Genomic DNA, 23,792 nt, shown 5'->3' with positions numbered 1-23,792 from the left:
GCGCGCGGAGAAAATTCTGCTGCGGTCGGAGCTAGGCCACGCACAAGAAATGCAGCCACAAACGTGAGCACGAACACTTTTCTATCGGAGGTAGCGGAAGCCTACCGTCCTCAGAGGAATGTAAATGCTTTAAAAGACGTGAACGAGGGAGAGACTAATCGTTGTGTAACGTGTATGGAGCTAACGTTAGCCGAGGGTGAGCGGTCCTACTCAACCCCAATTAAACAACACGTGGTGGCGGAGGAGCTCTACCCGACGCCCCCCATTTCCACCGGACCCTTCAAACACCCACCAATGAACAACATCATGCGGCTGCTGAGTGCATGGCCCGTTTTCGTCCTCAAAACTGCAACTATTCAGCCTTCGCAGTCTTTGTGCGTCCCTATTAGAGTTTGCAACCCGAGCACATCTCCCGTCACCTTGAAGAGAGGAGTCGTGGCCGGTGTTCTTCAGCCAGCCCAAGTGGTTGGGAAGGTGGAGCTGTCACAACCCAAAGACCAACCTTTCCCATGACCCTGGTAACTCGTTCTCTTTCTCCGTGCCTCAACATCTCGCAGACCTGTATGAAGGAAGTTGTGCTAATCTGCCGGAGGAAAGTCGCTACAGACTAGCAGGGCCGTTACGCTCTTACAGTGACGGTTTCTCTGCAGGCATGCAGGGAGAGGGATCCCTGAGCTTTCTGGCAAGGCCAAGAGCTGGGGATCACATCACATCTGAGCCAGGGGGGTGTCCGAGTCCCTGTTGTGTGGGTTCTGGTCCTTGCCCCTGAGCGCTGAATCTCGCTAAATTTCCAACTGTGGGTGAGCCTGGTCGGGCCATGTTTACAACACTTCTTGTGGACCCCCTCTTCCCCTGGGTGTCCTCCTGCTGGGCGGGGACGGCTGGCCCCTGCCTTGGTCCTTTCTGGACCAATCGTGGGCCGGGTGGGTGGCTGCCTGAAGTGCGGAGCGGGTCTCCCTTGGGGAGTCCTGGCTTGTACCCGGGGTTGGGGCGGGGGGAGCCCCGAACTCCTGGGTGGTGATTGGGGTGCTCATCTGGGGCTGTGGGCGTTCTTCTGGGGTGGGGTCCCGCGTTGGGCCCTCCCAGCGCGGCGGGAGGGCTGCTCTCCTGGTTGACCCGGACCTGCACTCTCTGTCCCCCCCATGCCTCCCTACTCCCTGGCTCTGGAGGCCCCCGTGGCGGTCCTGCAGGCCCTGGCCTGGGTGGCAGATGTGATCACCCGGGGGGCGGTTGTTCCCTATCTGCTGCCGTGCTGGTGTTGGGGGGGTTCTGGCTACCACTGCTGCTGCGGAGGGGGTCTTGGTGTGGGGATGGCTGGGCGCTCTCCCTCCTTCTTTTCACATTCTACCATCCATTTTAGAAGAACATAAACACTCACTCGAGCACAGGTGTTAGCTCACCTAGTTTGCATGACTGAATGAAATATCTCACACTAGTTGGTTTGAAGGTATAAGTATGTGTGTGTGAACAATATTTGTATTGTGTACATGTTGACATGTAAACATTTTTTGAGCCAACAGGTGTGCTTATATTAATTGAGTGTGTGTGTGTGTGTGTGGACAGGCCCCGCCCTTATAGACCTGTATTACATCTGAACCTTACCGTAATAAGTATAACCATCCAGAAAGCTTGTTGCTTTATGCTGCTCCATGGTTTTACCTCCCCCTTCCTATAATCCCCTTTCTACCCCCCTCTCTCTAACATCCCTCTCTCTTCTTTCCTTCTTTCCTTTTCCGTCCAACACCAAAGATTTTCAAACACGATTAAAATGAATAAAGTTTGGCCTTGATTACAAAAGGGGTTTATTCAGACATACCTCTGGTTTATCTGATGATTCATAACCCCTGTTGTTAAAATAAAATATGTCCAACACAAGAGGCCTTCCGCTCTCATCTGTCTGCCTAGCTGTTGGACAGGACAAGTTAAAAAAAATAAAATAAGAAAAAAACATTGTCACAAGCTCTCAAAATTAATCTTCAACCCAACATGGCTATATTCGGCATCACAGGTAGAAAACAATCCGTAATATGGTTCTCACCGCTGTATGTATCGCAAAGAAAACTATCCTCCTAAACTGGAAATCTAAAAATAATCTTAGCATCAACCACTACAGAAACCTCATGTCAGAGCATATTAGTTCAGAGATAATGTCCTCCACAAAAAACCTGTCGGCTTCAGACTCTCCCTGGCTCCAGCTGGTTAGTCACATCACCTAGTGGGGGTGGGATGGTGATAGGTTGAGCCGGGTCCTGGCTGGTTGGGTGGGCCGGGGTAGGTTTGGGGGGGTGGGCTCTGCCGGGCCTGTCGTTCTCCCGGCTCGGGGCTCTGGTTGCCTGGGTGGGGTGGTGGTGGGGGCGCACACTCTGCCGGCAACTTGGCAGGGGTTCCTGGGCGGGTGCCTGCTGGGCGCAGGGTAGGCAGTGCGGCTGACCGGGAACGGCGGCCGGGTGCCGTGCTGGGTGGCTGGTCGCCGTGGCGGGGGCTGGGGGGGGGCTTGGGGCTCTGGGGCCTGGGGTCGTCTGCCCGTGGCCGGTGTTTCGCCCGTGGCCGGTAGTTGGCGCGTGGCCTGGCCCCCCGGGGGTCGGCGCCGCAGTCACAGCAGGGGTTAATGGGTTCACTTGGGTGGGTTTATTTCATTATTATTATTATTATATTAATTATTTTATTATTATTATTATTATTATTATTATTATTATTATTATTATTATTACTTATTTATTTTTTTGGGGGGGGGGCCTGGGGGGGCAGTGTGCTAGTCCTTAGGGGGGCCAGGGTATGAATGGTGGGGCTGGACCCCCTGCCCCCCCGTTCTGGCGCCGGGACCCTTCCTTGCTGGCTGTCTCTCGGCGCCGCGAGGCTCTGGCCTCCAACTGCGGCTGGCTTGGCGTTTCTGGCTGCCCGGCCGCTCTGGGAGGGGGGGCGCCTACCGCGGCCGGCTGGGGGGCCGGTCGCTCGGGGGAGCCTTCTCCCCCGGTTGTGCCCATCCGCCCGCTCCTCCCCGCTCTCACCCAAACAAATATTGCACACAGGCACATAGGGCCCCGGGATCTGGATGGGAGGGGTATGCTGGCGGGGCTCACTGGGGATGCCCCTCTCTGGGTTCTCGTTGGCACCCGCCCTCCTCCCCGCTTTTTACTTGCATATTAGACACTCTGATTCATCTAGGGCCTTGTGGAGAGGGTCTGGTGGAGGGGGGCACGGTGAAACATCCGTGCTCACCTTTCGCTGGCCCCCCCACAATTTTAACTTCCTCTGTAGACACACACACTGCATGCTAGCAGCACACACACAGCAAATACACACCACTCACAGAGGGACTCCGGAGTGGGGGGCTTTGCGGCTTGGCAGCGGTGGATCCCCCCACACTGGTGACCTCCTATTTTACCTGCAGCACACACACAGCACTCCCACACCTCCATACATGGGTGGGGTCGGGGGGGGGCGGCCGGTCTTCACCCGCTTGGTCCTCTCAGGGCGGCCGGGCTTATGGGTGTCCTGTCGGCTGCGGGAGGGGTCGGGCATGCGGCGCTGGGGGTCGGCCGGCTGGGGGGGGGGTTGCTGCTTGGCGGCGGGGGTAGGGAGGGTAACCAGATGATTGTGAGTATGTGTGTGTGAGTGCATGGGTAGGACCGACCTGGGGGCTGGCTCGCTGGGACCCTCTGGGGCTTTCCCTCCCCATCACAGAGAGGGGAGGGCACTGAGAGGGTTGGGGAGGGGGGGTCAGATATTATGGCGGGGGGGGTGGTAGTGCGTAGGGTTTTAGGGGGGTGGCTGTGGCTGTGGGTGCGTGGCGATCCCTGGGTTGCTAGGGTCGCGGGCCTGGGCTGGCTTGCGGGGACGGGGCGCCGGTCGGGTGGTGGCCGGCTCTTGGGTTCCGGGGGCCCTGGCTTCGTCCCTGGCCTTTGTCTCGGTGTCCGGCGCCCGGTGGCCCCCATGGCTGCCGCCTGGTACGGCTAAGCGCTCCTGTCTTGTGGCCTGGGGGCCGGACACTGGGTTCGCTTGTGCCTCTGGGCATTGGGGGGGCCCCTGTAAGGGGGCCCTCTCTGTGCCTGGCTGGTGGGGTGGGCGGTCCCCTCCTCCTCCCCTCCCGGGCTGCCTGGGTCCGGATGCTGGGGGGGCTTCTGGCCTGGGGGGCTCTCCTCCCCTCTCCTGGTCTGGCTGGTCTGGCTGGGTAGGATCTGGCTCCCTTTATGAACACACGGTTCACGTCGGCAGCATGCATGTATCTCCACCCCCACGTGCACGTGCACACTCCACACTGCTCCCTGTCTGCTTCATCCCTCCTCCTTACCTACAGTGTATTGATGGACAGTTTTTTTTTCTCGCTCATCTTAGTGTCAGATTTTCACCTTTGATGTAACATTCGTCTTTCCAGCAGATCTGGTATAATTGTTACAGCTTAAATTAATAACTTAGTCAAATCAGTGCTTGTATCCCCCACCTTTTCACCTTTCTTCCTTTTACTCTCTTCCACCCTCCCCTCACATTCTTCCCCTTTCCCTCCCCACACACACTAAATGTAACAAATAAATAAAAAATAATACGACAAAAAGGGGTTTATACAAATCTACACTCTAGTTTCTTGAAGCTATATAACCTCTTTTTGTGATAGTAAAACCTGTCCAACACAAAAAGCCTTCAGCTCTAATCTGTTTGCTCAGCTGTTGGACAGAACAAGTTAGAAAAAAGAACAGAAAAAAGAAAGTTAAAAAAAAAAAAAAAAAAAAAAAGAAAACAATCCGTAAACGAAATAAAAATATCATTGCTTTTACAACACTACTTGCACCTAGAAGAATTTTACTACACTGGAAGTCAAATAAACCACCCAAAGTGTCTCTATGGTTTAGTGCAGGGGTCGGGAACCTTTTTTGCCGAGAGAGCCATAAACGCCACATATTTTTAAATGTAATTTCGAAAGAGCCATACAATAATGTAGTGTCCCTTTCCCACACTGAGGCACGGAGACTTAAACTCTTTTAAGGTTCTTTATTCTGGTTACTGCGGACCGCAACAAACGCCGTACAATTAATTCAGCAACTTCTGAATCTCTCCAGCGAGACGAGAGCGCTTCTCCCAACTTTATATTCGCTCCTGCCGCGTCAGCCCTCCCATTTCCCTTATTCGGCCCATAGCTGAACCCCATTGGTCCAAATTACCTAACAACAGGCTGAGCGACAGAACTGAGAGCCAATCAGATCTCTGCTTGATGCGTTCCAGAACTCCAGAACTTATGACGCGGTCCAACAGCCAAGTTAAACTCAGTCCGCGACAATATTTTTAAAACTAAATATACAAGTGAATGTGTGCATTTGATGTAATTTCAACATTTTAAAGTACAATAAGTCTGTGGATTCTTTTCAATAACATTGTTATGCTGTTGCTAATAAATGATGAGTATTTCTCATGGTAGTTTTGCTGATTGTCTGGTTGATACGTGGTGAGTTTCTGCTTCATGCAGACGTTGAGACTTTAAACGTGATCGTAGGTCTGAATGTTCTGTAGATGTGACAAAGACTGCTCACATGCAGACGGGGAGCCAAACACACACTCACACGCCACAGTGAGTGACGGGCAGTGGGTTTTACGTATTTACAAACCCTGCGCAATTCACCTGCTGCCGGTCCCCACAACACCTCAGCCCCACCCTCTGCTTTCTTCCTCACACATCCCGTCTCCGCAACTGCGCGCTCTTTCTCAGAGACGGGAGCGCGCAGTTTTAGCCACGGCAATTCACACAGGTTTTCAGCTGGCACAAACTCTGTGAAATAATAGATAATAGTAAACTGAAAGTGCTGGCGCAGGATTTCTCTCTCTAAGCACCGCTACTACTGCGCGCCTCTGGCATCGCATCGCGCCCGAGAAGGACTGGTCTAATGAAAAAAAAAAAGTATAATTAAAGATTTGTCTGCGAGCCACATGTGACCATCAAAAGAGCCATATATGGCTCGCGAGCCATAGGTTCCCGACCCCTGGTTTAGTGACTTGTTACAATTTATGGAGCTACAAAAGATTAAATACACACTAGGGGGGTCCAGAGACAAATTTCTATCTGTGTGGGGCCCGATACTATCATAATTTAATGAGCTCAAAACTTTCCCCAAGTAGAAGCTTCCGACGACTTTCCTGTTTTCTTGTGTTGTCACACTGAGCCTTAGTGGTTGCATACCTGCCTACATCACTTGACTTAATCATATATATATATATATGTATATATATATATGTGTACATTTTTTTATTATTATTATTATTTTTTGGACGTCCCTCATGTTCTGTTGGGTGGGGGGGAGTGGGGTTTAGCTATGTGTTTGTCTTGTTTACAAAAAAAAAGAGAGCATTGTTTGAATAGTGTCTGACATTTGACCTTGTTTTTGTACATGTTCTGTAATCCTGATGCTCGATAAAATATAAAATAAAAACTTTATCTCTAACACATACAATGAAACAGGGTGTAATGGCCTTGTTCCCAAGCTGGGAAAAGACCCAACAGATCTAGATAATTTAAGGCATACTCTTTTAAACACTGATGATAAACTTCTAACTCATATACTTGCAAACAGACTGAAATCAGGCATAACCCAAATAATCTCTAAAATGCAGTCCAGTTTTATTAAAGGTCATTCAATTCAAAATAATTTACGCCTTGTTCTGGATCTGATTGACTATGAACATCTCATTGATACGGATGGTTTTATTCTATCTTTAGATTTTTGCAAGACCTTTGATAAGATTGAGCACAATTTCACGTTTCAAACACTGCAGTTCTTTGGATTTGGTAACACAGTCTTCATAGACATTTATTAATGTAGTTAAAACCTTCTATTATGAAACCAGTAGCTCTGTTTGTTTACCCCAGGGGACATCTCAAATATTTAATATGTAGCCAAGTGTAAAATAACAGGTCAGACACAAGCAGCTCCAAAAAAAAATTGGGGGTAATTTATTTCCCTATAAACTCACAGAAAAATGATGGCAAAAGGACCGGCTCCTACCGGACTCACCCACAAGCAAGCTGAACAACGTTGTCTCCCCTCTGTGCAGAACACTCATTACAGAATGACACATTGTGGACAAAAAACAAAAATTGAACAGTCCCTGAACAGATGTATGTGGAAATTCAAAGACAAACTCACGCCATCCCGCAGCTCTGTAGTCTTGCAGAACACGGCGCTATTAGCCTTGCTTACTAGAGCTCTTTTGATCAACAGCGCAGCTTACTTCAGTTTGCACCACCAACGTCGCACAGCTCTGGGCCTATTAAGTTTGCCAGCTAATAAAGCTCTTTCACTCCAAAAAAAGACTGTCGGTACTACACCAAAATCTGTCAAATCCTTCTTCACCAAAGCACATGTGACGAGATAGGACCGTCAGGCTGACATATTGTTACCTCCTTCCGCCCTTGAGGACATACTGGCCTGTCAGCTTTGAGTCTTAAAAAAACAACAACAGCACCACTTAGTGGCCCCTTCCAGCATTAACCATTTTAAATTAGTGTAATTCAGTTGACCTGGTTACAAATATTAGCAAAGATAAAAAACAAGGTTGCCCAATTTTACCCCTTTTTTATTGCAGCAGCAGAAATGCTGTCTTTTGTCATTAAACATGCTGAATTTGGTAATCTGTCAGTTGCAAATGCTGAAATTTCAATAAGCCAACTAGCCGACGATGCAACAATTTTCCTAAATAACCTATAATATTCCTATTTATTTGTTGTTATTTGTTGAAAAAAAAACGTTTCTAAAGTACTTTTATTTGTGAAAGAACTGCTTGAGCCCGTAAAATGGTTTGTTCTTTCTTTTCAATGTATAATATAGGATTTAATTGTATAACAATTGTAAAAAAAAAAAAAAAAGGTTTTCTACTTCACGGATTTTGCCCATTACGGGTTCTTTTTGGAACGCAAGCCCCGTGAAAAACAAGGGTTTACTGTACTTCTGCCCCCCTCCCCCCTTTAGGACGCTCTGATCACAGCCTGGTCCATCTGTCCTCTGCTTACACTCCAGTGGTGAAACAGCAGAAACCACAGGTTAAGACTGTGAAGATCTGGACTGAGGAGGTAACAGAGCGACTAATGGACTGTTTTAACACCACAGACTGGGACGTTCTCTGCAGTCCACACGGGGGGGGGGGGGGGGGGGGGGGGCATTGACAGTCTCACTGACTGCATCACGGACTATGTCAATGTTTGTGTGGAAAACACAGTGCCAACAAAAACAGTGCAGTGTTTTTCCAACAATAAGCCCTGGGTCACTCCTGAGCTGAAGACCCTCCTAAATGAAAAGAAGAGGGCTTTTCTCTCTGGGGACAAGGAGGAGCTACGCAGAGTACAGAGGGACCTGAAATACAACATCAGGAAGTGCAAAGACGCTACAAGAAGAAGATGGAGCAGCGCCTGGAACAGAACAATATCCGTGATGTGTGGAGGGGTCTGAAACACATCTCAGGCCACGCTGAGGCTGGAAATGGTCGCCAGGTCACAGGTGACCAAGCCTGGATAAATGAACTGAACCTGTTCTTTAACAGATTTGATTCTGCCCAGCCCCCAGTCTCCACCCACACGGCCCCCTCTTCACACCTTTCCAGCTCAGGCGTCTCCTCCCAGCTCCAGCTGTTACCACCTCAGTCCACTCTCCCCTTCTTCCAACAGAAGCAAAGGGACCCCCCCAACGACTCACAGCACCAGACCAGCCACCGCCCACCCACCCTCCAACCCCCCTCTTTCTCACCCTGAATCAGGTTAGGATGGAGTTAAGGAGAACAAAGGCCAGGAAGGCAACAGGCCCTGACAGCATCACCTCCAGGCTCCTCAGGGAGTGTGCAGACCAGCTCTGTGAGGTGATGCTGTTCATATTTAATATGAGCCTCAGACTGGAGAAGGTACCAGTCCTCTGGAGGACTTCCTGCCTGGTTCCGGTTCCAAAGTACCTCGTCCTACAGAACCGAACCACTTTTGACCTGTCGCCTTAACCTCCCACCTGATGAAGACTATGGAGAGGATCATCCTCAGCCGTCTCTGCACCCAGGTGAGCTCAGCACTGGACCCGCTGCAGTTTGCATATCGACCAGGCATCGGGGTGGATGACGCCATCATCTACCTGCAGCATCGGGCCCTGTCTCACCTGGAGTCCCCTGGGAGCCCTGTGAGAGTCATGTTTTTTTTATTTCTCCAGTGCTTTCATCACCATCCAGCCATCACTGCTGAGGAGGAAGCTGGAGGTTGCAGGTGTGGACCAACATCTGGCTGCTTGACCATCAACTACCTCACAGACAGGCCAAAGTTTGTGAGGCTGCGTGACTGTGTGTCTGATGTGGTGGTCTGCAGCACGGGGGCACCTCAAGGGACTGTGCTCCCCTCATACCTGTTCACCCTGTACACATCGGACTTCATATACGACTCCCACCACTGTCAACTGCAGAAGTTCTCAGATGATAATGCCGAGGAGCTGGTCCTAGACTTCAGGAGGTCCTCACCACCACAGTCACCGGTGAACATCCAGGGTTCAGACATTGAGGTCGTGGACACATTTAAATACCTGGATGCTGCACACTTGAGATCATGGAGGAGGTGGCGGACAGGAGGATGTCGGCTAAGCTAACATCCATCATGGATAACCCCTCCCACCCCCTGTACCAAACTGTAGAGGCGCTGACCAGCTCCTTCAGCACCAGACTGTTGCACCCACAGCGCAAGAAGAAGCTGCTGCAGGTCATTCCTCCCCACAGCCATCAGACTGTACAACACCGTGTTACAGTGACACTCCACGGTCCCAGGTTTTTTTTCTTTCTTTCACTCATTTATTAATATAATTTTGTTGCAGTTGTTGTTGTTTTCATTTGTTTTTGTTCCTGAACGGTTGTTTGTTTTGGTGTGTACTTTATGACTTACTTATTTTTTGTATTTAAAAAAAAAATTGTACATGTTTTTTATAGTTGATCATTTTTTATGTCCTTTTTGATGTTATATTATATACATTATTTTTGAATGTCGTTCTTGCTGCCGCAGATAAATGAAATTTCCCCATCGTGGGACTAATAAAGTCATCTATCTATCTTTCTATGACATCCTCATGATACTTAAAAATATTGACATCTTTTCAAACGCATCAGGCCTCAAATTGAACCTTAACAATTGTGAGATTTTACCCATTAAACCAGTACATTATCTAATGCTTGTAATAGTCCTATTAAATCCACAGTTAAATACCTTGGAATGCATATAATTAAAGACACAGACCTGGAAAAACTGCATTTTTGGGACAAACTGGGCAGAGAGAGATCTATCCATTTTTGATAGGATTCTCTTCCCGAAAATTAAAAGTTTAACAAGATTCACATATATATTCTATAGGTGTCCCTGAACAAGCCACTAAATCTATTAATCAAACCAATTTTACCTTCAAATGGAAGAGAAAAATGCACTATATTAAACAAGGTAATCTAACTAAAAATTGAAAGGCTGTAAGAAAAACAGCCTTAATGGCACCTTGAAATTAAACTGGCTAAAATCATTTATTAAAATCAAAATAGTATTGTTTTACTTTTCCTAATAAAATACTTTCCAACCTAGGAGGAATCTAATTTTTACCCAGTTGGGATTTCAACATTAAAACGCCACCCATCCAACTCTCATCCTTTAATCAGCAAGTTCTACTTAATTGGAAACTCACGTATAAACATATGTACAGTCCACATAACACTTCTCTATGGAGCCAATATATATAACTATTAGAAACAAATCCCGTTTTGCTCCAAAAGTGTTTGAAAATAGAATATGGTCCTTAATGCATCTATTTAATGACAATGCTACCCTCAAGGCTTTTGATGATTTCACAGCTAAATATGGTACACAAACAAATTAAAAACATTTTTGAAATAATCATTAAGGCCATTCCTTCAAAAATATTTTAAACTCAGTTTCTTTTCTGTTTCATAATATCACTTACAGATATCCAACTGTCCCTAATCTTCTAATTCAGTGGTTCTCAAACTTTTTCTCTCGTTCCCCCCTTTGGAGGAGGAAAAATGTTGATCCCCCTGTGAAAAAACTGTCTCAAAATAAGTCAAATATGTTAAACTTTAATACCATATCAAAATTTTAAACATTCCTGCTACTAGAGACTAGGAAAAAAGTAAATAAAGGACAATTCACTGTAAGTGTCACTGAAAAGGTAACAAAATTAGTTAAGTTTTGGTTTAAAGGAAGAAATACCTTTGGTTGAAAATTGTGTTATTAAAATGTGTAATCTAGCCACAGGGGTTGCAAGCCAGTAACTTCTGTGCCGGTCCCAAGCCCGGATAAATAGAGAGGGTTGCGTCAGGAAGGGCATCCGGCGTAAAAATTGCCAAAATAACCATGCGAATCATCCACAACACTTTAGACATACCGGATCGGTCGAGGCCCGGGTTAACAACGACCGCCACCGATGCTGTTAACCTACAGGGTGTCGGTGGAAATTTGACTACTGTTGGTGGAAGAAAGAGGGGAGGCAGAAGGGTCCGTGACCAGAGAGAGAAGGGAAAAGGCAGGAACATAGGTTTGAGAATAGGGACTCTTAACGTTGGCACAATGACAGGGAAAGGCAGAGAGCTGGCAGACATGATGGAGAGAAGGAAGGTAGATGTACTGTGTGTGCAGGAGACAAGGTGGAAGGGCAGCAAGGCACGTAGTATTGGAGGAGGATACAAACTGTTCTATCATGGTGCTGATAGGAAGAGAAACGGGGTAGGTGTGATTCTGAAGGGGGAGTTTGTAAACAGTGTTCTAGAGGTGAAAAGAGTCTCAGACAGGATGATGAGCCTAAAGTTAGAAATTGAAGGGGTGATGGTGAATGTAGTCAGTGGGTATGCGCCACAGGTTGGCTGTGAGTTAGAAGTGAAGGAGAGATTCTGGAGTGAGTTGGATGAGGTCATAGAGAGTTTTCCCAGAGGAGAGAGAGTTGTTATTGGAGCAGACTTTAATGGGCATGTTGGTGAGGGCAACAGAGGTGATGAGGAGGTGATGGGCAGGTTTGGTGTGAAGGAAAGGAATCTGGAGGGACAGATGGTGGTGGACTTTGCGAAGAGGATGGAAATGGCTGTAGTCAACACTTACTTCCAGAAGAGAGAGGAACATAGAGTGACATACAGAAGTGGAGGTAGGAGTACTCAGGTGGACTACATCCTATGTAGACGAGGTCATTTGAGAGAGGTTAATGACTGCAAAGTGGTGGTAGGAGAGAGTGTAGCCAGACAGCACCGCATGGTGGTGTGTAAGATGACTCTGGAGGTCAGGAAGAAGAAGAGAGGGAAAACAGAAAAGAAGACCAAGTGGTGGAAGCTACAGAATGAAGAAACTTGTGAGGAATTTAGGCAGAAGTTGAGACAGGTCCTGGGTGGTCAGGATGAGCTTCCAGAGGACTGGGAAACTACAGCAGAGATTATCAGGGAAACAGGTAGGAAGGTGCTAGGTGTGTCATCTGGAAAGAGGAAAGACGGTAAAGAGACTTGGTGGTGGAATGAGGAAGTACAGGAATGCGTCCAGAGGAAGAGGTTGGCTAAAAGGAAGTGGGATGTAGAAAGGACTGAGGAAGGTAGACAGGAGTACAAGGAAGCGCAGCGTAGAGTGAAGAGAGAGGTGGCAAAGGCCAAACAGAAAGCTTACGATGAGCTATATGACAGGTTAGACACAAAGGAAGGAGAGAAGGACTTGTACAGGCTAGCCAGACAGAGAGACAGAGATGGGAAGGACGTGCAACAGATAAGGGTGATTAAGGACAGAGATGGAAAGGTGCTAACAACCCAAGAGAGTGTACAGAAAAGATGGAAGGAGTATTTTGAGGAGCTGATGAACGAGGAAAATGACAGGGAAAGAAGGGAGGAAGATGTGGTTGTTGTGGAGCAGGAAGTAGCAGAGATTGGAAAGGATGAGGTTAGGAAGGCTCTGAAAAGGATGAAGAGCGGAAAGGCCGTTGGTCCTGATGACGTACCTGTGGAGGTATGGAAGTGCCTAGGAGAGACAGCAGTGGAATTTCTAACAAGGTTGTTCAATAGGATTTTAGAGAGTGAGAAGATGCCTGAGGAATGGAGGAGAAGCGTTCTGGTCCCGATCTTTAAGAACAAGGGTGACACGCAGAACTGCAGCAACTATAGAGGAATAAAGTTGATGAGCCACACAATGAAGCTGTGGGAAAGAGTAGTGGAAGCCAGGCTTAGGAAGAAGGTGGAGATTTGTGAGCAGCAGTATGGTTTCATGCCCCGTAAGAGCACCACTGATGCCATTTTTGCTTTGAGAATGTTGATGGAAAAGTACAGAGAAGGTCAGAAGGAGCTGCATTGTGTGTTCGTAGATTTAGAGAAGGCGTATGACAGGGTGCCGAGGGAGGAGCTGTGGTACTGTATGAGGTCGTCTGGAGTGGCAGAGAAGTATGTCAGAGTAGTTCAGGACATGTATGAGAGAAGTATGACGGTGGTGAGATTTGCTGTAGGTCAGACAGAGGAGTTCAAGGTGGAGGTGGGACTACACCAAGGATCAGCTTTGAGTCCTTTTTTGTTTGCTATGCTGATGGACAGGCTGACAGACGAGGTAAGACAGGAATCTCCCTGGACAATGATGTTTGCGGATGACATTGTAATTTGCAGTGAGAGTAGAGAGCAGGTGGAGGAACAGCTAGAGAGGTGGAGGTTTGCTCTGGAAAGAAGAGGTATGAAGGTCAGTCGTAGTAAGACAGAATACATGTGTCTGAACGAGAGGGATCAAGGTAGAAGCGTTAGGTTACAGGGGACTGAGGTGAAGAAGGTGCAGGAGTTTAAGTACTTGGGGTCAACAGTTCAGTGTGATGGGGATTGTGGAAAAGAGGTGAAGAGGCGAGTGCAGGCAGGTTGGAGCGGTTGGAGGAAAGTGTCAGGAGTGTTGTGTGACAGAAGAGTGCCAGCAAGACTCAAAGGAAAGGTGTACAAGACAGTGGTGAGACCAGCTCTGCTCTATGGGTTAGAGACGGTAGCAGTGAGACAGAGACAAGAGGCTGAGATGGAGGTAGCGGAGATGAAGATGTTGAGGTTCTCCTTAGGAGTGACCAGGTTAGACAGGATAAGGAACGAGTATATCAGAGGGACGGCTCACGTTGCCTGTGTTAGCGACAAAGTCAGAGAAGCCAGACTGAGATGGTTTGGACATGTTCAGAGGAGGGATAGTGGATATATTGGTAGAAGGATGTTGGAGATGGAGCTGCCTGGCAGGAGGGCAAGAGGACGGCCAAAGAGGAGATACATGGATGTCTTAACAGAGGACATGAAGTTGGCTAACGTTAGGGTAGAAGATGTTCATGATAGAGTGAGGTGGAAAAGGATGATTCGCTGTGGCGACCCCTGATGGGAAAAGCCGAAAGAGAAAGAAGAAGAAAATGTGTAAATTGTGTTCTATTTGATTTTATGCTGTTTAGTACTAAGTTATATTGCAACGTTATATGAAATTGTGTATAACGCTAATAACGCGAGAGTTCCTGAGAACTCGCGGGATTTGATATTGGGCTGAGGAGTTAATTCTCACATCATAATAGACTTTGAACCAAGATCCATGCAAAAAGGCAGCTTGGAAAAGGAGTCAACCAGCTGTGAAAAGTTGTATACAGACTGGTAATTCATCAAAGACCTCCGAAGTGACAGGCAGCCACGAGGTGGTTAACTTGTTATATATTTTCTGGTAAAACTGTAAATGTCAAGTCTAACGGTTTTTGTACAACTCTGTTATGTAGTTTTCACGGCGTTACATGAAGTGAAGACATTAAAATGCGCCTGTCCCCGAGAATACCGTGTCCAGCATTGTCATTGAGGAGGAACAGTGAAGAAAACTCTATAGTGAAAACTCTTCCAGCCAAGCGGCGGTGAGAAGCTCGAGAGACGGACGGCATAACAGCGGCAGTTGGTCGATAACCGACGCACACCACAAGAGGGCGCCGTTACACCAGCTCAAAGTAATATAAGTGAATGTATCCTATTTATGTTAAGAAGTTAATTAACTAATGTTATTTACTAAGAAATAACAATTTGAAGGTAATATTTGAGTCATTTGTGATTAGAAGTGAGATTATAACTATAGGACTCGACTCACAAGATGACTGACGTATCTAATGATCCAGATACTCAAACAAATATTCACAAAAGTGAAAGAACAAGAACATTAACTGAAAAGGGAAAGGAGCTTCAAGAAGAAAAGCTCAAAGCTCTGCAACGTAAATACAAAATTTCTTATGAAAAATAAGCAAAGTAATATTGACTGACACAGCCACTAAGAGTGAGTTAACAGAGTTGATGAACAACATAATATTAACTTGCCAAAATGTTCAAGCTATTTATAATGAGATCCGGCAAATACATGCTCCGGATCCAGACATGAGGTGCAAGGTTGATGCATGCACAACCCTTTCAGATTTCATTGTTAAAAGAGCTGAAAGGTGGCTAGAAGGAAATGCTGAAGAGGACCAAGGGCCATGGCCAGATGTTGGATCGTGTTTGGCTTCAGAAAGATCTAATTCCAGGTCAAAAACACAAAAGTCAATTAGCTCATTGCTGTCATGCGCACAGTCAATCAAAAAGGTTTAAGCAGCAGCTGAGGCAGCAGCATCCCAAGAAATCTTAGCTGTCATAGAGGAACAAGAAAGGCAAACGAGCAAATCACAAAAACTTGAAGTTGAAACTTTAATGACAAAACAAGCAATGGAGGAACAACGCAGGAAAATAGAACGTTTGGAAGAGATTAAAAAACTTAATGCTGCCAAAGCTAGAGTGAAGATCTATAATGAAGCTGAAAACAGCTACGAAAGTTACAGTTCGACAAGCAGCAACAAACTGCCGGATGAACGTAATGAAATTCCCATCACACCACTTACACTCTTTCAAAGTTCAAACACAGCACACGTTCTAAATGCAACAAGCCCTGCATTTGTTCCACTTGCTAACACACTAGTCAAAAGTCAAATAATTCAAGAATCAAGTCCGCCATTTGTTCCTACAGAAATACAAGTCCCCACAGCTGCCACACAACTTCAGCATAAATCTGATTTAGTGAGCATTTTGGCAGAAGCCATATGTGCCAATCGGCTTCCAACACCAGAGCCAGCAGTGTTTACTGGAGACCTCTAAAGTTTAAAGACTGGCAGTTGTCCTTCAAAACATTAATTGAAAGAAAAAATATTCCCAAAAATGAAAGGCTGTACTACCTTAGAAAGTACATTGTTGGATCTGCAAAAAAGGCAGTCGAAGGATTTCTCCTAATAGGCACAGACGAAGCATACGACTCAGCTCAAGATTTGTTGGAAAGACGGTTTGGAGATCCATTCACCATAGGAAAATGTTTCAGAGACAAGCTCCACAGTTGGCCTAAAATAAACTCCAAGGATGGATGTGAATTACGAAAATTTGCAGACTTCCTTAAAAGTTGTGAAGCAGCAATGCCACATATCAAGACTCTGGAAGTTCTCAATGATTGTATGGAGAACCAAAGGATACTGTTAAAACTGCCAGATTGGCTTGTGTCAAGATGGAACCGCAAAGCTAAGGAAATAAGGCAAATCAGTGGCTATTACCCATCGTTCCAGATGTTTGTGGAATTCATGTCAGCTGAAGCAGACTTGGCCTGCGACCCCATAACCTCAATACAGGCACTCAAAGCTTTGGAATCAGAAAACCCCAAAAACAGAAAAACTCAAGTAATTCAAGACAAAACTCTAACAACAAACTCAAATAACTCAATTTTCAGTGCCACAACATGCATATTTGCAAAAGGTCTGGTCACTCTCTCAATAAGTGTCGCAAGTTTACAGAGAAAACTGTACAAGATCGTGTCAAGTTTGTACAAGCAGAGAAACTTTGTTTTGGATGTTTAATGACAGGGCATCACTCCAAGAAGTGCGACAAGAGAAGCACATGTGATAAGTGTCAAAGGAAACATCCAACATGCTTGCACGATAACAAGTTCACAGAACGCAAAAGGACAGTTACTGTGATAATTGAAGGAGAATCTCAAGAGAAGACAAATGTTCAAGAACAGACACATACAAGAGACAAAGACATACCTGCAACGGCAATAACCAATAGAGTTTCCCAAGAAATTGTAAGTACTTTGACATCGTCAATACTGCCCGTCTGGGTCTCATCCACAAAGCACCCAGATAAAGAAGTACTTGTGTACGCTCTTCTCGACTCACAGAGTGATACCTCTTTCATCTTGGATGACGTAGCTCAAGAACTTGAGACAGACAAAAGCAAAGCCAGTCTACGGCTATAGACAATGTCTGCCAAGCTAACAGTTATTCCATGTGAAAAGCTCCTAAACCTTCAAGTAAGAGGATACCAAAGCAAGCAGAGAATTACTCTGCCACCCGTCTTTACAAGAGAGTTTATCCCAGCGAACAAGTCGCACATCCCAATGTCTGAAACCGCTTTAAAGTGGCCACATCTTGGAAAACTAGCGGATTGCATACCTCCTCTGCTAGAAGCTGAAGTTGGCTTACTCATTGGCTATAACTGCCAACAAGCTCTTCTACCAAGAGAAGTCTTGTCTGGTACAGAAAACCAACCTTATGCACAACTGACAGATCTTGGCTGGAGCATCGTAGGCTGTTCCTATCAAGTACACAGTCAAAGTGATGTTATTGGCACCAGTAATACAGTCATAGTGCATGAAGTAAATCCTAAAGTACACCAAACAGTCAAACTTAAGCAAGAAGAACATGCAACAGAAAACAATCTAGCCGATCATGCTTCAAGAGGCTTAAATGCAACACAACTTAAAGAGTCAAACTGGTTACAAGGTCCTGCATTTCTTTGGCAATAAGATCTTCCAGTAAGAAAGGAAATGGTGAGAGAGATACTTGAGGCATATCCAGAGCTTCGTAAAGGTCACACACACAGCATTCAGTCAAGGGAAGCAAACATTTTGCTGGAACGCATGAAGAAGTTTTCTGATTGGTCAAGAGCTGTAAAGGGTATAGCCCGACTCAGAAGACTCCTCAAAGAGTTCAAAGGTCTTCAGAAACGAACAAATAAAGCTTCTGATCTTGAAGAGAGGAAAGCAGCAGAAGTCTTCATTATCAAGCAAGCACAAGAAGAAGCCTTCAAAAAAGAAATAAAGAAAATAAGAACACAAAGAGACAACACCTTACCCAAGAACAACAGACTAAATCAGCTAAACGCCTTTCTAGACGAGCAAAATGTTCTCAGAGTAGGAGGAAGACTTTCACAATCAGCTTTACACTACAAAGTCAAACACCCTGCAATCTTTCCCGAAGATTCGCACGTGTCAGCCTTACTCATTAAACACTATCATGAAAGTGTACAGCAACAAGGTAGAGGCATAACCACAAATAAATTACGTGCAAATGGAATCTGGATTGTAGGATGTGTAAATGTTGTTTCATCACACATCTTTCACTGTGTGAAATGTAGAAAATACAGAAAGACTACAAACATCCAACAGATGGCAGATTTGCCAGAAGTAAGAACAGAAACAGCCCTTCCATTTTCCTACTGTGGCGTCGACTGTTTTGGCCCCTTCATAGTGAAGGAAGGAAGAAAAGAAATCAAAAAATACGGACTGTTATTCACATGCTTATGTTCACGAGCTGCACACATTGAAACTCTAGACGACTTAACAACAGATGCCTTCATTAATGCCCTGCGTACTCTCATTGCAATAAGAGGTCCCATCCGACAAGTGAGATGTCACCAAGGAACAAACTTCATGGGTGCCAGAAGAGAGTTTTTGCAGTTAATGAAAGGCATGGATCAAGAACGCCAAAAAGCTATCGGTTGTGAATTTGTGTTGAATGTCCCAGCAGCAAGCCACATGGGAGGTGTATGGGAACGCCAAATTCGAACAGTACGAAGCATCCTAACAGCAATGCTGGACAAATGTTCAAACCGACTGGATGTTACAAGTTTGAGAACGTTTCTTTATGAAACAATGGCCATCATCAATAACAGACCATTAACTGTTGAACATCTCAATGATCCCACTGGTCCAGAACCACTTAAGCCAAATCACATATTAACTATGAAGTCCTCAATTATTCTTCCTCTTCCTGGTCAGTTCTCCAAAGAAGATTTGTACTTGAACAAAAGATGGAAAAGAGTTCAGTTTCTTGCAAATGAGTTCTAGAATGGAGTTCTGGAATGGAAGCGAGAATATCTGTTAAATCTCCAACAACGACAAAAATTGCAGAAAGCTTCACGTAACCTCCAAGTAAATGACAACGTGATCCTGCAAGATGACAATGCACCAAGATGTAGATGGAAACTCGCTCGGGTAATGGAGACATTTCAGAGCACAGATGGAAAGGTTTGAAAGGTGAACCTGAAGACCAGCGAAACTACCTTTGACAAAGGAAAGACACAGACGAAACTAATAGACATAGTAGACCTATTCATAAGGTTGTGACTTTAATCGAAGCTGACAAAGTTTGTATGTAGTCAAAACATTTTAGAAAATCACAATGAAAGTTTAGTGATTTGGTGGGAGTGTAAGTGTCACTGAAAAGGTTACAAAATTAGTTAAGTTTTGGTTTAAAGGAAGAAATACCTTTGGTTGAAAATTGTGTTATTAAAATGTGTAAATTGTGTTCTATTTGATTTTATGCTGTTTAGTACTAAGTTATATTAAAATGTTATATGTAGTTGTGTATAACGCTAATAACGCGAGAGTTCCTGAGAACTCGCCGGATTTGATATTGGGCTGAGGAGTTAATTCTCACATCATAATAGACTTTGAACCAAGATCCATGCAAAAAGGCAGCTTGGAAAAGGAGTCAACCAGCTGTGAAAAGTTGTATACAGACTGGTAATTCATCAAAGACCTCCGAAGTGACAGGCAGCCACGAGGTGGTTAACTTGTTATATATTTTCTGGTAAAACTGTAAATGTCAAGTCTAACGGTTTTTGTACAACTCTGTTATGTAGTTTTCACGGCGTTACATGGAGTGAAGACATTAAAATGCGCCTGTTCTCGAGAGGAGGAACAGTGAAGAAAACTCTACATTCACTTTGTAAGAACTATAACATTGAACCTATGTGCAAAAACAAAGTTGTGTTAATGGCGGCGATGTGTCTGCTTTGTGCTACACATCTTTTCAAAACAAGGTTGCAGGTTTGTTACTGCAACTTTCAAGTCATGCTCAACATTGAGCCAAGCTCTGTTCTTTGTTTTCAAAGTGGCAACAGCAGAAAAGCCAATCTCACAAAGATAGGACATAGAATGGAAGCAAAATGTCTGCAGCCTTCTGGCCTACGGATGCTCCCTCTCCATGCCCAGCCGGAATTCAGCGTGTGTCTGTGCTGTAAACATCATCCTCGGGGTGTAGTCTGATGAGACTTCAATGAGCTGATGCTCCTCAGCAGAGCTCAAATCAGCAGGTGCTGCTGCGGTAAATGGATCTGTCAGGTAGTCGTGTTGAGCACTGTTGTCCATTTTTAGAAAAACTTGTCATAGGGAAGACGTGTACAAAGTGAATGATCCTTTATACAAAGTAAAAATAAATTAAATAAAGGATCATTCACTTTGTATGTTCTCTGGGGGGCGTGCCTCCCATTCCGACGTCCAGACATTGGTCCCCCCCACTTCCTATTCCCACCAGATGACTCGCGCCCCCCGAGGGAGTACCCCACAGTTTGAGAACTACTGTTCTAATTAATGGACATAATATATCAACTGCCAAACTCCTTAACCATCACATTGGAGAATATTTTGATGAAACGCCCTTTCCTATATTTCAAATTCAAAGTATATAACCCAGTATTTTAATAATTCACGCAAGAAACAAATACGAACTAAAGATTTAAAACTTCCCATACCTCCGAAAGCCAAGGAAGTCCACCTCAAAACTTTTTCAGGTATATACCCTGGAATTGAATTGCTCAGAAAATAGTTTTGAATTCCTGAAAATTGTTGTTCTTTTTATAATGAGGATAATAAAAACAACTTAGCATCTATTTTTTAAATGTTTTTCCTCTAAGGCCTTTTGGGACACTATACATTATTGGCTCTTCCCCAAAATTCCATGTTTAGCAGAATTTTCTATTAAGGACATAATTTGTAGGTTTATTTTAGAGAACAAAAACACGTAAATTATTTTAAATGTTATATTTATCCTGAGTAAATTCTATATTTACACAAATGTCGATTCCTGAAAATCAAACCATATTTTTTCACGATTCATAAAGAAATCTGCTTTTATTTTTCATCAGTAAACTTCATGGAAAATAAAGTTGCTATGAAACTCCAAGGTATCATAAGTAATTTACAGCTTTTTGATAACCCTTAAGTTAATGATCATTATGACGCCCATGTATCCACTCTTTTTGACATTTAATTTTAACCTTATTTTATTTAATTTTTTTCTGTTATTGTATATTCTTTTACTTCATTTTATTATTGTTGTTCCCATTTTTCTGTGCCTGTTCTAATTATAATTTGATGAACACCTTGTACAACCTCAAGTTTTTCTTTAAAAATAAATAAATACAATAACTAAATAAAATCGGATATAGCCTCCATGTTCCATGATGCATTGCGCGGCTGTAAGGCGTTTGCCCTGCATGCTGTGGGAACAATGATTCGAAGGCGGAGAATAACTGTTTTGTCCAGACAGAAAGATGATGGTTTTTAAAGCTATTGGCTTATATAAACAAAAGAAAGAGAAAATGCAGAGCAATAAGCAAACTGCGATGTAAGAGACGAACGCACTATTTTTTTCAGTTTTTTTAAAATATTCAATTCACCGTCGTCGAAATCCTGCCGCGGACAAAGACTTCTCAACAACAAAAGGAACCAAGGTGAGAGAGGAAACCGTTTAGGACTTTAAGAAAAGGTAGAAACAAATGCTTAACTGAGCGGCTGGTGACGTCGCCATCGGTGTTTCTTTAGTCGCAGTTTCTCCTGATTTGAATGGTCAGTCAGGTCTGGCTAGTTGTTAAAAGCCTTCGACACGCTAACATGTTCTGTCTGAAATTGGTGAGGTTGGGTAAGCCTAACTTCTGATAAGTTCATCATGCAAAAGAAAAAAAACTATGTTCAACAATGATCCCTCATTCGCTGCACATTTGCATAGAATTAGTTTTTTTTGTTTTAGTGACAGGAAACGACGAAGAAGGGGGCTGTATTTAAAAGTCAGCAGCATAGACACGCAGAGCTGTGGACGGCGTCTCTGACGTCATATATTAAAGAAATTTCACAGTTGTGGCTTAATGTTTGTGCCAGTTAGAAAGATGAGATATTTCTGCGACACCTGCACGACTTTGCTGACATAAGAGGATCATATGGAGACAATCTGTCTGCTGCAGAAGATGCAAACAAAAAACTCTGTTTTTCTAGTTTGAGGATTCGTGTGGCCCACACCACAGAGGAGCTTTCTTTAAGCGCCGGTCGTCCACGTCCCGTTGAAATACTCCAGACTCTCGTTCTCTGTGCAGGATTGCTAGATAAGGTCCCAGTTTTCCAGCCTAAAAGTCATGTGTGGGGTGTCTGGAAAATGCACGGGTTTCATCCGAAAATCCTCCACGCAATTCTGTCAGAGCTCTTCTCTGCTCTGTAGCTAACACAGCTCTGCTGTTTGGGCTCATAGATCCAGTCTGTTGTCACATCTGTTTGCCTTACAATCACTGTGGCGGCTCCCGGGAGGTGAGTAGGCTGTGGAAAGCGGAGCCAGCCTGCTCGGGCCTCCTGAACCTTATTATATTTATTTATTTTCATGGAGAAAATAATTATAAATGAGGACCTCTGGTTTTATTTTCCCCTTTTGGGTTAACGCGGGACAGCAAGCTTTCAAACTTGGTCAAAGAGAGATTGCAAAACCGCTGAAGCGGCCGTTATCAAGGTAGCTGAAGCCGAGACCCTCTCTGGAAGAATCTATGGGATGAACTCCAACATGGAAACAGGATTACCATGTAGAACTCTTCAAAATAAATGATAGATAGATAGATAGATAGATAGATAGATAGATAGATAGATAGATAGATAGATAGAGTACTTTATTAATCCCGTGGGAACTTGGATATCCATCCTCAAATACACAAACATTCAATAGAAATTTAAAGTAGTTGAGTAATAAATAGTCATAAAATCATAAAATAATCACACTCACTAAAAACAGAATAAAAGGAATAAAAATATAAGAGCAATAAAAACAAAATAAAAGTAAGTTAAAGCATAAAAGTGGTAAAAAGTAGATGCCTGTTTAGTGACTCCTCCTCATGCCCCCTCCCCTCCCAGCGGCATTGAACAGTCTAATTGCACTCGGTGCAAAGGACTTCCTGAGTCTTTCTGTGGAGCATGGCAGAGAGCGAAGGCGGTCGCTGAATGCGCTCCTCTGGTCACTAAAGAGTCCATGTAGGGGATGACCAGTGTTCTTCATGATGCTGTCCAGTTTGGACAGCATCCTCCGCTCTGCCACCACCTCCACTGTCTCCAGGCTCCGCCCCACCACACAGCCTGCCCTCCTGATCAGACGATTCAGTTTTTTTTATGTCCTTTTTGTTCGCGCACCCCCCCCAACACACCACTTAAAAGGCCACTTAAAACAATAGATTGATAAAACATCAAAAGGAGATCTGAGCAGACATTAAGAGGCGAGTCTTTTTACAAAGTACAACCTGGTCTGCCCCTTCCTATAAATGGAGTCCGTGTTTACCGACCAGTTCAACTTCTTGTCCAGGAGGACTCCAAAGTATTTGTAGTTATCCACTACCTCCACCTCTGTTCCACCAATGAGGATGGGCTGAACTTCAGCAGGTGTTCGTCGGAAGTCCAGCACCATCTCCTTTGTCTTGGA

At 44.8% G+C, this 23,792-nt stretch overlaps 1 protein-coding gene across 11 annotated transcripts in view; it reads left to right on the top strand.

The window, feature by feature from the left end:
* Positions 1–23,792, top strand: part of ankrd50 (ankyrin repeat domain 50) — a 73,759-nt gene that overhangs the window by 21,549 nt on the left and 28,418 nt on the right. For 5 of the 11 annotated variants that reach the window (XR_013658439.1, XM_078953778.1, XM_078953776.1 and 2 more), the window contains exon 1: positions 15,419–21,798. The exons of 5 other annotated variants lie outside the window; for them this stretch is intronic. The gene's annotated coding sequence lies outside the window, so the exon portion shown is untranslated. Of the gene's footprint in view, positions 1–15,418; positions 21,799–23,501 lie in introns of those variants that run through there. One more of the 11 variants, XM_078953775.1, reaches the window with a different exon arrangement.

Source organism: Oryzias latipes, chromosome 10, assembly GCF_053564925.1.
Source record: "Oryzias latipes strain Hd-rR chromosome 10, Olatipes_Hd-rR_3.1".
Classification (NCBI taxonomy): domain Eukaryota; kingdom Metazoa; phylum Chordata; class Actinopteri; order Beloniformes; family Adrianichthyidae; genus Oryzias; species Oryzias latipes.
This window is presented reverse-complemented; position numbering and strand designations above follow the sequence as displayed.